The sequence below is a fragment of the Phocoena sinus genome, chromosome 15 (assembly GCF_008692025.1).
Source record: "Phocoena sinus isolate mPhoSin1 chromosome 15, mPhoSin1.pri, whole genome shotgun sequence".
NCBI classification, from domain to species: Eukaryota; Metazoa; Chordata; class Mammalia; order Artiodactyla; family Phocoenidae; genus Phocoena; species Phocoena sinus.
In genome coordinates, this window is record NC_045777.1 from 9933229 (window position 1) to 9950399 (window position 17171).

The 17171-nt window shown below is 45.5% G+C and overlaps 1 pseudogene; it reads left to right on the forward strand.

Annotated features, from left to right (window-relative positions):
- The first annotated feature begins 745 nt into the window (after positions 1–745).
- On the forward strand, positions 746–1730 carry LOC116740609 (annotated as a pseudogene).
- Positions 1731–17171: the final 15441 nt, after the last annotated feature.

Consider the following 17171-nt stretch of genomic DNA (forward strand, 5'->3'; position numbering starts at 1 on the left):
AGAGACAGTACAAAAGGAAAAGAGGCCTTTGAACCCTCAGACTTCTGCAGGCAGGAAGCAGGCTGCAAAACTACTCAGGTGCAAACAGGATCTGCATTTCTTGGGAAAAGAAGAATGACTCGGAGAATAGATCCCTGAGTCCAGAGGGTAGATCCAAGACGTGTAATCACTCCCTCCAGGTCACAGAGCTAATAATGGTAGAGCCAGACTTCAGACTGAAGCAGTCTGGCTGTAGAGTCCATGCTTGTCTCCTCTGCATTATACCGTGTCTCTAATGGATGGTTGCATGGGTAGATAGATAGTATGATTTTGGTTCACTGAATTAGCATTTTAAAATAGCAAGTGGTGCTCATGTAAGTACACAAAGAGAATTCCAGACACCGGTGACCGGGCGTGTGTTGATCTGATGATTGGTGATCTTCATGACATTCACTCAAAGAATGATACAGCCTCTGATCCTGAGCCTTTCCTTCTTACACAAAGAAAAATATTAAGGGGACTTCCCTAGTGGCACAGTGGATAAGACTCCACGCTCCCAATGCAGGGGGCCTGGGTTCAGTCCCTGGTCAGGGAGCTGGATCCCACACGCGTGCCACAACTAGGAATTCACGTGCCGCAACTAAGGAGCCCACCTGCCGCAACGAAGACCCAGCACAGCCTCAGCCCCAGCCGCAGGCACAGCCACCGGCACAACCCCAGCCCCAGCTCCTGCTGCAGCTCCTCCAGACTCCATCCCTACACCGACATCCTGGAGGTTGGGATGCTCTTGTCCAAATCCGACTGTCTTGCCCGCCGGCATGCCGCGCCCTGCAACGACCTGCACGCCACCAAGCTGGCGCCCGGCAAGGAGAAGGAGCCCCTGGAGTCACAGTGCCAGGTGGGCCTGCTCCTGGGCAGCGGCGGCTTCGGCTCCGTCTACTCCGGCATCCGTGTCACCGACCACTTGCCAGTGGCCATCAAGCACGCACGTGGAGAAGGACTTGTATTTCAGGCTGGGGAGAGCTGCCTAACGGCACCCGAGTGCCCATGGAAATGGTTCTGCTGAAGAAGGTGAGCTCGGGCTTCCCCGGCGTCATCAGGCTCCTGGGCTGGTTCGAGAGACCCAGCAGTTTCGTCCTGATCCTGGACAGGCCCGAGCCAGCGCAAGAACTCTCCGACTTTATCACGGAAAGGGGGGCCCTGCAGGTGGAGCTGGCCCACAGCTGCTTCTGGCAGGTGCTGCAGGCCGTGCGGCACTGCCGCAGCTGCGGGGCGCTTCACCGCGACGGCAAGGTTGAGAACACCCTTATCGACCTCAGTCGCGGTGAGCTCAAACTCATCGACTTCAGGTCGGGGGCGCAGCTCGAGGACACCGTCGACACGGACTTCGATGGGACCCGAGCATAGAGTCCTCCAGAGTGGATCCGCTACCATCGCTACCATGGCAAGTCAGCAGCCGTCTGGTCTCTGGAGGTCCTGCTGTAGGATATGGTCTGTGGAGAGGTTCCCTTTGAGCACGAGGAGGAGACCATCAGGGGCCAAGCTTTCTTCAGGCAGAGGGCCTCTTCAGAGCGTCAGCATCTCATTAGATGGTGCTTGGCCCTGAGACCATCAGATTGGCCCTCCTTCAAAGAAATCCAGAACCATCCATGGATGCAAGATGTCCTCCTGCCCCAGGAGACTGCTGAGATCCATCTCCACAGCCTGTTGCCAGGGCCCAGCAGATAGCTTCTGGGCAGGTTCTCCCTTCTCTGTCAGATGCTTAAGGGAGGGGAACTGTGTGTCTCCAGCTTCCCAAGTACCAGTGACGCTTCTCTCCAAGTAGGACAGTGCTTGATACAGGAACAACATTTACAACTCATTCCAGACCCCAGGCCCTGGAGGCCGCCTCCCAAAGAGAGGAGGAGACTCCACTCCAGCCGTCCTAGGCCTCAGCTCCTCCCATAGAAGCTCTGCTTCTCATCGGTGTCCAGCATTGCTGGACTTTGCAAAATCCCAGGGGTGGGGGGTGGGGGGTGGGAGTGGGTCAGAATCCAGCCATGGAACTCTTCCCTTCCTCAGGAGTTCTGCTGAGGGCTTCCCTGGTGGCACAGTGGTTAAGAATCCGCCTGCCAAGGCAGGGGACTTGGGTTCGAGCCCTGGTCCGGGAAGATCCCACATGCCACAGAGAGCAACTAAGCCCGTGCGCCACAACTACTGAGCCCGTGGGCCGCAACTACTGAGCCCGCGTGCCACACCTACTAAAGCCCGCGCACCTAGAGCCAGTGCTCCGCAACAAGAGAAGCCACTGCGATGAGAAGCCCGCACACCGCAACGAAGAGTAGCCCCCGCTCACCCCAACTAGAGGAAGCCCGTGTGCAGCAACAAGGACCCAACGCAGCCAAAAATAAATTAATTAATTAATCAATTAATTAAAAAAAAAAGTTCTGCTGAATGCTGTGATGGGTCGGGTAGGGGGAAATTGGGTTGGGGTGAGCTAGGACTAGCACCGTTTTAAGTCCCTGTCACCTCTTCCAGCCCTTCTGAGTGCCTTCTGTGGGGACTCCGGCTGTGCTGGGAGAAATACTTGAACTTGCCTCTTTTATGTGCTGCTTCTCCAAAAATCTGCCTGGGTTTGGTTCCCTGTCTTTCTCCCCCACCCCTTCCCCCCATCCTTCATATGAAAGGTGCCATGGAAGAGGCCACAGGGCCAAATGCTCAGCCACCTGCCCTTTTTCCACCTCCTTTAGTAAAACTCCCAAGTGAACTGGCCTTCCTTTTTGGTTTTTACTTAACTGTTTCCAAGCCAAGACCTCACACACACACACACACACACACACACACACACACACACACACACACACACACAAAAGGACAAACAATGCAAATCAACAGAACAGCTGTAAATGTGCGTGCAGTTGGCATGGTAGTGTACGAAAGGATTGTAGTTGATCGAATTCTTTTTTAATTTTGCCTTTAATTTATTTTACCTGTTTTTTGTTCTGTTTTGGTTTGGGTTTTTTGTTTTCTTGGAAAGATGCACATTCTAACCTGGAGGTCAATGTTATTTATTTATTTATTTATTTGGTTCCCTTGCTGCTCCAAGCTTCCACAGCTACTCCCATAGTTTTCTTTTCTCCCTTCCTCCTCTGACTCGGGGACCTTTGGGGGAAGGCTGCAACGCTTGCTCTGTTCATTCATAGGGTGACGAGACTCAGGCGGGGCAGCTGCTGCAGCTCCCTGACTGCCGCGGCCCCCCTGGTCTGCTTACCCAAGGGGACATGGCGTCCTGGGTGATGGGGGAGGGGCAGTGCTGACTTGTGTACATAGGATAGCTATATGAAAAGCAGTTCTGGGTGGTGTGCCTTCCAGGTCCTCTCTGGGGCTGTGTTTTGAGCAGCATGTAGCCTGCTGCTTTTATCTGAGTGAAATACTGTACAGGAGAATGAAAAACATCTTATCTTTTTTCTTTTTATACTTGGTGGTTTTTTTGGAATAAAATACCTTTTGTCTTAAAAAAAAAAAAGACCCGGAACAACCAAATAAATAAATAAATATTAAAAAAAAGAAAAAGAAATGTTAAGGAAGGTGTTAAAGGTAAGGAAGGACACTAACCTTACTACACCAGGTGGAGATCTGTACCCCATCTTGTTTTTAACACCCTGGTATAAATAAATAAGTAAATCTGGGGGGGGGGGAACAAACTAAGCTAGCAAACACTAGTCCCCCTTTGTCCTTGGTTTCACTTTCCAAGGTTTCAGTTACCCACGGTAAACTGTAATCCAAAAATATTAAATGGAAAATTCCAGAAATAAACAATTCAGAAGTTTTAAATTGTGTGCCTTTCTGGTATGATGATGAAACCTTGCACTGTCTTCTCTGTCCCACGCAGGAGGTGAATCATCTCTTTGTCTAGCATATTTACATTGTATAGATACCCTCCCATTAGCATAGGAAAAACATCATCTGTATAGGATTCAGTATTATCCTCTGTATCACATACTGGAACGTATCCCCTTGCAGATAAGGAGGGACCATTCTATCAGCACGTTAAATGTGGTTCTTTCAAGATGATGGGATTATGGGTGATTGTTTTCTATTTCCTATTGTTTATCTGCATTTTCTACAATGAATATGTGACTTGTGTAGTTTTTTAAGTTATGAAAACAGTAAATAGTTTCCAAAAGCCAATTTAATTTGTTTTACGCATGAATACATTTTAATTCATCTTATTCATTTTGTGGTTTGAATGTGAACCAACTGAGGGCCATGACCGGCTGGCACACTGCAATTGAGAACTGTCTACGTGGAGCTTCTGGGTCTCATGAAATTCCTTCTTCTTCGTCTTCATCTTCATCTCTTCTTCCACCCCCTCCCACTCCCCCTCTCCTCCTTCCTCTTCTTTTTAATGGCATCATTAGTTGCTGTACCCTCTGGGGGCTCTTAGCGCATCAGAATCCTGTTTGAAAGGCAAGCAAACCCTGCGTAATCTATCGCCTTCCCCAGAACAACAAACACCATTTTGACAACGTAACATCCCCTCCTGAAGATGTCAGTTAAATAAATGCTCCAGGAAGTCAAGATGAGAAGGCTCAGCTCAGTTACCAACTAATTTGTTCATTTCTGATGGCTCACGTTCAAAATTAATAATAATGTCAGTTATCATTCCTTGACAGCTTACTATGTTCCAGGCACCAGGAGAAAAGCCCTACTTGCCTGCCTGACCTCATTTACACTCATAATTACCATGTGAGGTAGGAGCTTTACTACTTCCTGGCTGTGAGACCTTAGGCAAGTGACCTCACCTCTCTGTGGCTCTAGTTCCTCACCTATAAAATGGGGACAATCATAGTATGTTCTTCGTAGGGTTGTTGTGGGCTTAAATGAATATACTTAGAATAGTGCTAGACGCATTGTAAACGTTTAGTGAACTTAGCTGTTATTGTTCTTAATATCCCCATTGAAGAGGTGGAAAGACCGAGGTCTTAAGTAATGGACCCAAGGTCACACAGCTCTTTACTATAAACGACCAGATTGTAAATATTTTAGGCTTTACAGAGCAGACTGTCTTTGACACAACTATTCAACTTTGTAATGTGAGAGTAGCCATAGGCAGTATATAAAGGAATGGACTTGGTGGCTTTCCAATAAATCTTTATTTACTAAAGCAGGTGGAGGCTGGATTTGGCCCATGGGCCTTAGTTTGCCAACCTCTGGTCTTAACTACAAAAACAGGAGCAAACAATGTTAATTGATTTCCAGGCTTCAGCTGCACTGAAAAGAATCATTTTTATGGCACAAATTTCTTTCTCCTTCTGCCGTATTTGCATTTTCCATTAGCAGAATGAAGATTTCATGAATACATAGGGAATGCAGTATCAGGCTGGCAACTACTAAGTTCATTTGTCTCCCTTGGAAAACAAATGTATTGCTGTTTGGTTTTGATCTTATGTAGAACATGCATTCTATGGATTTTCATTAAAGCATGTGTTTAAAAAACATTATTGCTGTAAGTTAGGCAATGCTATCTTGATTGACAGGGCTAACCCTCCAGCCTGCTAAAACCGGATAATCAGAGATAGGTCAGATATTTAGAATTTTAATCCGTATGGCCTCCTCTAGTAATGTTTAATTCCACTCATCTGAGTCAGCATTTAAAGTTCCTTGAGAATGAAAATCATCGGCACTAAGTTTCTTTGTCAAGATCCATAACCTTGGGTTCTTTTCTTTCCATGGGTGACTTTTGGCAAGTATGAGGATAGGGCCAATCTTGGAAGCTTTGGGGAATTTTTTAGTTTTCAAGTACTAAGTTTGTATTTTGAAATTTGAGTCTGCTCTAGATAACTGTGAATCCCAGGTCTGAGTGATAAGCTGGAATGTTTGATTCTATGCTAAGATATTTCATTGTATAGAAGCCTGTAAAATGTTGCATCCATGGACTTTGGTTCTTCAGAAATTCCTTCATCAAAAAGGAAATTAATTTTATATTAATTTTAGCAATATTAAGTTATCACTTCAAATATTAAGTTCAGGAGGTCAGTTAGGAAACTTAGAAGAAAGGCAAGGAGAAAAAAAACCCACTATACTTTTACTCTCTTAATTTTTTTCCTTTAGGGAAGACTCCACCAGGAAAGTTAACTATTCACATTATAGATAATACAGTGAAATTTGATCTCCTGAACTAACAGAAATGGCTTAACTGGTTAATCAACCTCATTCCTTATCTCCAAACTAACCTTCCCGCTCCTATTTTGAAAAATAAACAGAGGACTTATGAGAAGTTGGGTGGATCCCTGGGGGCATTCTAATATCTGTGTTCTGGCGGAATCATTGTTAGGATAAAAAGGAGGGAAAAGACAAAGCTACCAGGTGTCCTCCCAAGAAGATCAAGGAAGCCATCAGGCCCCGTCTTCACGTTCACAAAGGGTCCATCATGTGGACTTTCGATATGACCTTCAAATGAGGTCACACTCAGAGTCACACAGAAGCACTGATAAGGCTGGAGCAAGAGCGTCTTCCTCCTTCACTTTTTTCCCTCAAAATATTCCTGTGCTCTTTCAATCACCCTCACTTATAATACACATGAATATATTAAGTACAAATATAGTATTCATATTCCTCATAGGCTCCTGAGCTTTCTTTATTCTTTTTTTTTTAAAAATAAATTTATTTATTTATTTTTGGCTGCGTTGGGTCTTTGTTGCTGCGTGCAGGCTTTCTCTAGTTGAGGCGAGCGGGTGCTGCTCTTCGTTGCGGTGCGCAGGCTTCTCGTTGCAGTGGCTTCTCGTTGCAGTGGCTTCTCGTTGCAGAGCACGGACTCCAGGTGCACGGGCTTCAGTAGTTGTGGCACACGGGCTTAGTTGCTCCACGGCATGTGGGATCTTCCCAGATCAGGGCTCGAACCCGTGTCCCCTGCCTTGGCAGGCGGATTCTTAACCACTGTGCCACCAGGGAAGCCCCCTTTGTTCTATTTTTATTATGAAAATTTTCAAACATGCAGAAAATTCATTTATATCACTACACAGACAACCATTGTCTAGATAGAACCATTGTTGACGTTTTGCCATATTTGCTTCATGAATCATTTCTTTTTTCTTCAAGTATTTCAAATTACAGACATCATGAATTTTTGTCCCTAAACCCCTCAGGTTGTGTCTCTGAAACCATAGGGAGGGTTTTGGGGGGTTTTTTTTGGAATTTTTTTTTTTCTTACAGCATGTTCTTATTAGTTATCTATTTTATACCTATTAGTGTATATATCTCAATCCCAACCTCATAGGGAGGTTTTTTTAAATACAATCCTAATTTTCCCCCAAAATACCCTTCCCAGCTGGTTTATTCAAGCCAGGATCCAATCAAGGACCATGCATTCCACGTGGTTGTTTTATGTCCTGTGTCCCTTTCAAAATCCAGAACAGCCCTCCCTCCAGCCCCACCCTTTTGCTTTTCTTATGACATTAATTTTCTGAAGAGCCCAGGCCACTTGCCCTGTTCAATAGTCCACCTTCAGGAAGACTTTGTACAACTTTAAACTGGTGTCTCATCACTGGACCGCAGTACACAGTACAGATGAGTCAATGGTTTTTAAATTAGCTTCTGACTAGCACAGTTACATCACATTGCTTTTTAGGTTTCTTCCCCCCTCCCTTTTTTTTTTTGGTATGTTAAAAGTTATAATTTATAACTGCATACACTTAATATAGCACACAGATTTGATAATATATCATACAGTTGAGTTAAAATACCCTACTTTAAATTTTTCTGTATATATACAGAATATATATTATATATAACCATATATATTGTTATGGCTATAATTATATATACACAATACTCTGTATCATATATATGCAGAATATATTATGTATTCTGTGTATATATATTATGTGTATATGCAGAATATATTATGTATACACAGAAAACATAATATATTCTGCATACAGTGTATATAGAATGTACGTATATTATTCTGTATATATGGAGTACATATTCAGAGAATCTCAAAAAAGTGGAAGTGACTTGTGACTCTGGTAGCCACTGATCATATGCTCAGTAACTGTGGGCTCATCCTAATTTGGGGGTTCTTGTTCCCTCTATTCATCATTAAATGTCCCCCACACCTAAAGCAATTATTTATTCTCCATGATATAATATAGTCATTGTTGCATCCGGAGCTGGCTGCCCTGGGGCATGTGACCTGTAATATGAATTTGTTTCCAACACCACCGGCCTGTTTCGGCCAGGCTTCCCCTTGTCTGCACAGACACCTTCTAATGCTTTGACAATCACTTCCTGGAGATTAAGCTGAATTATGCGGCCAGCAGCTCATGACTCTTTTTTCCCTTGTCACCTTAATTTCATGCCAACTTTTCTGATATGGCAGAGTTTTCCTCCTTCAGTACAAAAGCTCTGTGCTTGCCAGTGCCGTAGATTCTAATGTGTCGTCTGGAAGGATTGTTTGATTTGGAGAGGTCAGTTGAGCCGCCCTAGACGGAGGACGTGAGCTGCATGAGGGGCAGTTGTATGAAGCCACTCAGTGCTGGGGTGGTTTGTTATGAAGGAAACAGCTGCTTTTTCAAAATGTTAAATTAACATTTCAAACTTAGGGGCACTCACGTAAGAATTCAGATCATATTCTTTTGATAAATGGGAAGGTCTGGTTACACTAGGCCTGCTTTCCCAGGAGGCTACAGGCACCTGGCTGGGCCCAAGGACAGGCTGCCCTGAGGGTGGAACTGAGCTTTCTAGTGGCCACTCCTCACGTTGCAGAGAGGGGAGCAGAGGCCCTTGGGGGGCCATGGAGATAGAGTCACCCAAGATGTATTGAACTACCGCTATGCATCAGACACGAGAGTAGCAAAAACAGACACAGTGCCTTCCTTTGAGTAACGTGGAAGATGAAATAGCACTCAAGTGGACAGACATTAATCATTCAACAGAAAAGGATTGAGCCGTTCCATGAGCTAGCCACCATTCCAGCAGTGAACGAAGCAAAGTCCTTAATTTCATGGTGCTCACGCTGGGGGTGGGGAAAGGGAGACAGACAATAAACAAAATAATCTAAGCAAAACATATAGTCAGTTAGATAGCAGTAAGAGCTATGGTTAAAAATAGTAGAGAGGGGAACCAGGATTGATGGGTAGGAGTTGCCAATTTATATCCAAATGTCAGCAAAGGTCACAGAGAAGGTGACTTGAAGGAAGAGCAGAACAAGAGAGGGAGGGAGGGAGGCATGGAAATATCTGGTGGGGAGTGTTCCAGGCTGAGGGAACAGCCAGTGCAAAGGCCCAGATGTGGGATCACACCTGGGTTCCTTCTGGATTACAAGGAGGAGGTGGTAACGGGGAGAGTGGGAAGAGCCATGGTCAGTGGGACTGTCGGATCCAGGCTTCTTCTGGCCCGAGCAGACAAGCCATGTCATCTGATCTACGTGTTCACGGATCCCTCTGCCTGTGTAGAACATGGTGGGGCAGGAGGCACCAGGAGAGCAGCCAGGAAGCCATCACCATCCCCAGACCTGGAGCGGGAGAGAATGGTCATCCTGAACACGTTTCAAAGGTAGAGGCAGATTTGTGGAAGGCATGGGGACATCAGAGAAGGAAAGGATCAAGGGGTCCCCTGTTTTTTTTAACCAAGTGGCAAGATCAAGTGGCCATAAGCCAAGCTGGAGAGTCCTGTAAGAAGAGCAGGTTTGAGGGAGACCAGGAGTTCGGTTTGACATGTGGCCTTTGAGAGCCTCTCTGGGCCGGCTTGGAAATATCCAAGAGGCAGTGGCTGTTTGAACCTGGAGTTTGGGGACAGGCGTGAGCGCTGTAAGCATTCCAGGTGCGTTGTTAGTGGATGTTGGTGTTTAAAGCCACAGAGGCTGAATGAGGCCATAAATGGTATGAGTGTCAATGGAGAAGAGAGGAGGTCCTGGGACTCAGCTCTGGGTTCTGCACCATGAGGAAGGCGGGGGGAAGAGGGAGTAGAGACTAAGGAGTGACCTGTGAACTGTGAGGAGAGCCAGGCAGATGTGATGTCTGCAAGCCCAGAATGTGTCTCAAGGAGGATGAATTATGTTGATAAGAAAAAGATGAAGTCTGAGAATTGACCATTGAATTTAACACGGTGGAAGGGTTCATCCCCTTTCAGTTAACAAAATCATTCATTCATTCAAAATATATCAAGTGTGGGGCTTCCCTGGTGACGTAGTGGTTGAGAATCTGCCTGCCAGTGCAGGGGACACGGGTTCGAGCCCTGGTCCAGGAAGATCCCACGTGCCGCGGAGCAACTAAGTCCGTGCGCCACAACTACTGAGCCTGTGCTCCTCACGCCTAGAGCCCATGCTCCGCAACGAAGACCCAACACAGCCAAAAATAAATTAAATTTATTAAAAAAAAAATATATATATATATCAAGTGCTGTGGAAACCAGTGTCCAAGATGGTCCCCAGTGATTCTTTCCTCCCCACACTGAATAGAGCTGAGCTGTTGACAGATAGGATGCTGCAGAAATGAAGGTGTGTGATTTCTAAGACTTGGTCATAAGAGTGTGTCTGGAATTAGATAGTGGTGATGATGGCACAACTTGGTGAATATACTAAAAAAACACTGGGCTTCCCTGGTGGCGCAGTGGTTGAGAGTCCGCCTGCTGATGCAGGGGACACGGGTTCGTGCCCCGGTCTGGGAAGATCCCACATGCCTCGGAGCGGCTGGGCCCGTGAGCCATGGCCGCTGAGCCTGCGCGTCTGGAGCCTGTGCTCCGCAACGGGAGAGGCCACAACAGTGAGAGGCCCGCGTACAGCAAAAAAAAAAAAAAAAAAAAAAACACTGAATTGTATACTTTAATAGTGTGAATTTTATGGTAAGTGAATTTATCTCAATAAAAGAAAATATATATATATAAAATGGAAAAATTAATGAGATGATATGAATCAGATCAGTCATGTCAGTTTCCACAATAAATGTGAATTAAATAAGTATTCTACTTAAAAAAAAAAAGAAAGTGTTGCTACCAGCCTGCGCTCTGAGATCTCGCACTCTGGGGAAAGCTAGTGCCATGTTGTGTGGACACTCAAGTAGCCCCAAGGAGAGATCTGTGCAGCTGGGAACTGAGGCCTCGTGCCTACAGCCACGTAAATGCACCATCTGGGAGGGGGACCCTCCTGCCCAGTCAGGGCTTCAGATGACAACACCCTTGGCCCACGTCTTGACTGCCATCTCATGAGGGGCTCCAGGCTGGGACCATCTGACTAAGCAGCTCCCAAATTCCTGACCATGGAAACTATGAGATAATAGATGTTGGTTGTTTTAAGACACTAAGTTTTGGATAATTTGTTACACATCAATAAACAATACAAGCACTGACACTGCTTCAGGCACCGGCAACGGAGAAATGGGAAAGGCATGGGAATTACCCCTCGGACTGTTGCATTACAGGGGAATCAGCTCCCGTACAGCACTCATCACGGTGCATTTTATTATTTTTATTATTATTTTATTTTTTGGCCATGTCGCATGTGGAATCTTAGTTGCCCGAGCAGGGATCAAACCTGTCCCCTGCGTTGGAAGCATGGAGTCTTAACCACTGAACTTGCCAGGGAAGTCCCATCACAGTGCGTTTTATATCGCCATTATCCCCACTTCTCAGGTGAGAAAACTGAGGCTCAGCAAGGTCAATGACATGACCACTTCGTTATTCATGACACAGAGAGACAAGGGCTATGATAGCTGCCTGAATCCAGGGCTATGCAGTCACAGAGAAGGGAGCTTTTAACTCTCTTGGAAACTGGGGAAGCATAACTCAAAGCTTCTAAGTGGGGGTGGGGGGAGATGGATCTTAGAAATCAGAAGCAAGAGAGGGCTGTGGGAGGCTTTATATCTTTAAAAAGTATTTAACAGCAGAAAAATCTCATTGTCTGTTCCATCTTTTCCTTCAAGTCCCAACTCAAATGTCACCTTCTCAGTAGAAGTTTACTGGAGATACTCCCATATGCATTATCTATTTATTGAAAAACATCAAGTCCCTACTGTATACCAAGCTTGTGCAAGGAGCCAGGAACACATCAGGCCAGTTCAGTCTTCAAGAGAATCTGTATCCGGTTGGGAGATGGATTTGCTAATAAGTACGGCAATTTGAGCTCCACAACGGAATATCCAGGGAGATGCTGTATAGCTTCATGGCAAAGAATGCCAACTTTAGAGAAAAACAGACTGGAAGGTGGGGTGGAGGAAGGGTGTTGGGATTCTAATGGCTATACAAAGGAAGAAATCCTCAACCCTTAAAAGATGGTTTCATGGAAGAAGGGACATTTGAGCTGGGTTTTTTTTTGGGGGTTTGGGGTTTATTTATTTGGTTGCACCGGGTCTTAGTTGCGACCAACGGGCTCCTTAGTTGCAGCTCAGGGGCTCCTTAATTGTGGCATGCAAACTCTTAGTTGCAGGATGCATGTGGGATCTAGTTCTCTGACCAGGGATCAAACCCAGGCCCCCTGCATTGGGAGCTCAGAGTCTTAACCACTGCCCCAGCAGGGAAGTCCCTGAGCTATGTTTTGAAGGATATATTAGTGACAAACGTGTGATCATCTCATTGTGCTACTTTGTTTTTCCAGCTTTATTGAGGTATCATTGACAAATAAAAATTGTATATATTTAAGGTGTACAATGTGATGATTTGATATATGTGTACAGTGTGAGACAATCACAATCAAGCTAATTAACACATCGATCACCCCACGTGGTTACCATGTTGTGCTTTTTTTTTTTTTTTTTTTTTTTTTTTTTTTTTTTTTGTGGTACGTGGGCCTCTCACTGCCGCGGCCTCTCCCGCTGCGGAGCACAGGCTCCGGACGCGCAGGCCCAGCGGCCATGGCGCACGGGCGCAGCCGCTCCGCGGCACGTGGGATCCTCCCGGAACGGGGCACGAACCCGTGTCCCCTGCATCGGCAGGCGGACTCTCAACCACTGCGCCACCAGGGAAGCCCTGTTGTGCTATTTTTAATGTGAGAAATAGTGATACACGTAACAAAAGAAGTATCATGTGGGTCCAATCACTGTGGCAGATCAGGGCAAAGCTTGTCCCTAGGATTTATTCTCCCCTTCTTTTAGACTAGAACTCCCGTGTTGCAGCTGGAGGTATGGCAGCTGAATATTACTTTTCCCTGTCTCCCTTTTAATGAGACGTGGCCATATGCTTAAGTTCTGGCAGTGGGATGGCAGAGAGAATAAGGTACAGAATTTCCTTAAAGGGCATCCCCTTGAAGAGGAAAAGTGTGTGTTCTCTCCTCCTGCTTTCCTCCCTGCTGATCATCACGTGCGTGGCACAGCGTCTCAGACCATGAGTTGAGAGCCACACGTTGGAGATGGCAGGGCAACAGGATAGAAGGTGCCTGGGACCTTGTCACCAGGAAACCACCATGTCAGTCCCAGGCTCCTTATCCTCAAACTGTTGATAGAGAAGCAAACTTCTACCTTGTTGGCCTTTCTTAGAGCCACCAAGCCTGTGGCCAACAGATATGCAGACATCATGGATTAGCGCCTCCCAAACCATTCACTAGCCTTCTTTTCTTTGCCTTCCTCTGTTACAGAGGCTAGGAGTCTAAAATACTTACCTTGGGAATTCCCTGGCGATCCAGTGGTTAGGACTCTGTGCTTCCACTTCCGGGGGCCTGGCTTCAATCCCTGGTCAGGGAACTAAGATCCTGCAAGCTGTGTGGTGTACTCCCCCAACCAAAAAAAAACAAAACAAAAAACTTATATTCTGAGACTCCCATGCAGCCGGGCATTGCCATGTGACTCTGCTTTGGCCACTGAGATATAAGCAAGATTCCCAGGAAGGACATCCCTTTATGAATTTTTTAAAAACTCACAAAGAGAAAGCTTTTGTCTCTGCCTCCTTCTGCCGACCTGGAGCAGCTGCAGCCTTCTTGTAACCATGAGGACAAATGCTATATGATGAAGATGGCAGAACAGAAATGTGGGAAGGCATCCTTGAGCAATAGAACTGACCCCAGATTTCCTCTCCCAGATATATGGTGTCATGCCATATATATATGGTATATATCTTTATCTTCAGAAGCCACAGAGTCTTCTGTTACCTATAAACAAACACATTCCTGAATGATCCATTATGGAGTATAAAAGCTAAAAAGAACCTTAGAAAGGATCTAGCACAGTTAGAGTCAAAGTATGTTCCTAAGAACACTAGTGTTATGGAATGTTAGTTGGCATGCATATTAAAAATGGAGGGCTTCCCTGGTGGCGCAGTGGTTGAGAGTCCACCTGCCGACGCAGGGGACATGGGTTCGTGCCCCGGTCAGGGAAGATCCCACATGCCACGGAGCGGCTGGGCCCGTGAGCCATGGCCGCTGAGCCTGCGCGTCCAGAGCCCCCCCGTATATTTTAGATACTTTTTCATACTCTGTTCAACCGAGTATCTAAGCGCTTAGGCCTAACTGCTTTCTGAGTCTTCATGTCCATGTAAAAGTATTATTAAGTTATTAAATAAAATGTACACTTGACCCTTGAACAACGCAGGGGTTGGGGTGCCGACCCCTGGGCAGTTCAAAATCCAGGTGTAATTTTGTAGTCAGCCCTCTGTTTCTGTGGTTCCGCATCTGTGGACTCAACCAACTGTGGATCGTGTAGCACCATAGTATGTATGTAGCAGAAAAAATTTGCATACAAGTGGACTCACGCAGTTCAAACCCATGTTGTTCAAGGGTCAACTGTATATGCTTTTCTCCTGTTAATCTGTCTTGTGTCAACTTAATTCTCATGCCCAGCCGGTGACCCTAAAAGGTAGAGAAAAAGTTTTGCCTCTCCTACAATATTATTTGGCTTAATTAACAGCCATATTTTCTTTTCTTTAAAGTGAAATATCATTAACTTTGCCTTGTATGCTTTGTCCTTAGATGCTGTTCTGTCCATGATAGGACCATAGCCAGGGATCAAGCTTCATCTGAGCAGCTGGCCTGAGTCTTCCCAGGTAGGATCAGTGGGGAAGGTCAAGGTTGAAAAAACTTATCTTAGGAAAAGGGAGTCAGATGTTCAGAGAATGGATCGACCCTGGAGGGAAAGAGGCTGAGCTAAGAGACCAGCCCTGGGGCAAGGGGTTTCCAGGCCCCAGGAGTTGAGACTGGACTCTCTGCCCTCCTTTTCTTCTCTCTCCACCACACTCTTCCTGTTTTCCTTAGTCTCCCTCCTCTCAGCCCCCATCCCATTCTGTTCCATGGCCAGAGGCAGCTCTGGGGGAAACAGGGACATAGCTGAGCCTCACTAGTCACAATACAAGAAAAAGCTAAATCAACTACTGCTCCCATTTATGGAGAAGCTTCCTCAACGTGCTATAAATACAAGCAGACTGAGTCGTATCGTGCTTAGCTTTATTGCTCTCCGCAGATACAGCATTTTTTATAAATTGAAGGTTTGTGGCAACCCTGCATCGAGCAAATCTGTTGACACCACTTTTCCAACAGCATTATTTTTAAATTAAGGCATATACTTTGTTTTTTTAGACATAATGCAATTGCACGCTTAATAGACTACAGTGTATAGTGTGTATGTATAGTGTATAGTGTATATGTATATATAGTGTAATGTAACTTTTATACACCCTGGGAAAACAAAAAATTTGTGTGACTTGCTTTACTGTGGTATTCACTTCATGGCAGAACCGAGCCTGCAGTATCTCCAAGGTCCGCATAAACTCTTGCACGTGCAATGCATATGTATTCAGTATGTATATGCATATATATGCACACATACGTTACGTACATGTATATCCTTTTTTGTTATATATTTATTTATTTATTTATTATTGGCTACTTTTGGTTCTTCATTGCTGTGCGCGGCTTTCTCTAGTTGTGGCAAGCAGGGACTACTCTTCCTTGTGGTGCGCAGGCTTCTCATTGCGGTGGCTTCTCTTGTTGTGGAGTACGGGCTCTAGGTGTGTGGGTTCAGTAGTTGTGGCACGCGGGCTCAGTAGTTGTGGCACACGGGCTTAGTTGCTCCGCAGCATGTGGGATCTTCCCGGACCAGGGCTCGAACCCGTTGTCCCCTGCATCGGCAGGCAGATTCTTAACCACTGCGCCACCAAAGGAAGTCCACACTTGTGTATCCTTAAGACAACCACTGAGGTAGGCACTGCTATTAGCCCCGTGTGAGAATGAAGAACTGAGCTACAGAGAGGTTAAGGAACTTGGCCAAGGCCAAGGTGGAGAAGCCCTGGGTTTGGGTCCAGACAGTCATGTTCCTGATTCCACCTGCTTAACCACTGTGCAGTACACGGAAAGGTTTATAAACGTGTAAGGGGCATCATTCGGAAGTTTTTTTAAACAAGTGCACATTTGATTCGAAATATGTGTGCATCTGGGAATACTTCAAGCCACCAATTCTTCTGATTTCATATTTTTTTAATGCCAAAATATTATACCGTCAGAGCTATCGGTATTACAGTTCTTAAAAAGAGCACCAAAAAAAAAAAAAAGAGCACCATATACAAGGATATTAAAATCTCCCAAAGTGGCTTTGCAATGAGGAATTGCTAATTGCAAATAAAATTTAAAAGGAGGGGAGGGTGGCTGAGTAAATACAGTCCTAGACATGGGGTGTGTCGGGTGAAGGATTGGAATTCCACAGAAGGCCTTTCGGCGTGGCTGTACAAGTAAAGGGAGCCCTTTGCCTGCTATTTTATGTTTGATCAGGTCCTCCTGTTAATAAACTTGCAGGGTTCCTATTGGGCAAACTCCCAGCCATGCTGTAAAAATGCTTTGTCCCCAGAACATATTTAAATTTCAAATGCATGCCTAATATAATAAGCCCAAGCCTAGTGCGGGTTAAATTCTCTGCATAACTTGAGGGGTTATTTCATTTCACTCCAGCTCTTTGGAGTTCTGCATTTGGGTTTTGTCCACTGCCCCCTGCCCCCAAGCCTGTCTTCCTTTCTCTCTGCAATCTGCTAGTGGCAATTAGCCTAAAAGATATACCTTTGTGCTCTGGTTTGGTTTAAAAAGGCATTAATCTTGGTTATGGGGGATACGCTATGCTAATGTGTGTTTTATTTTCAGCAAGTCTTATTGATCTGCACTTTCCATTCTTCCTTGATCTGCACTTTCCATTCTTCCTTATTAATGTCCAGCAGCCTAACTTTTAAAGGGTCAAATTTCAAAGAGACAACAACCTCTCCTTGGGAAGTACTCCCCCTCATATTTCTGGAAACACAAGTAGACTATT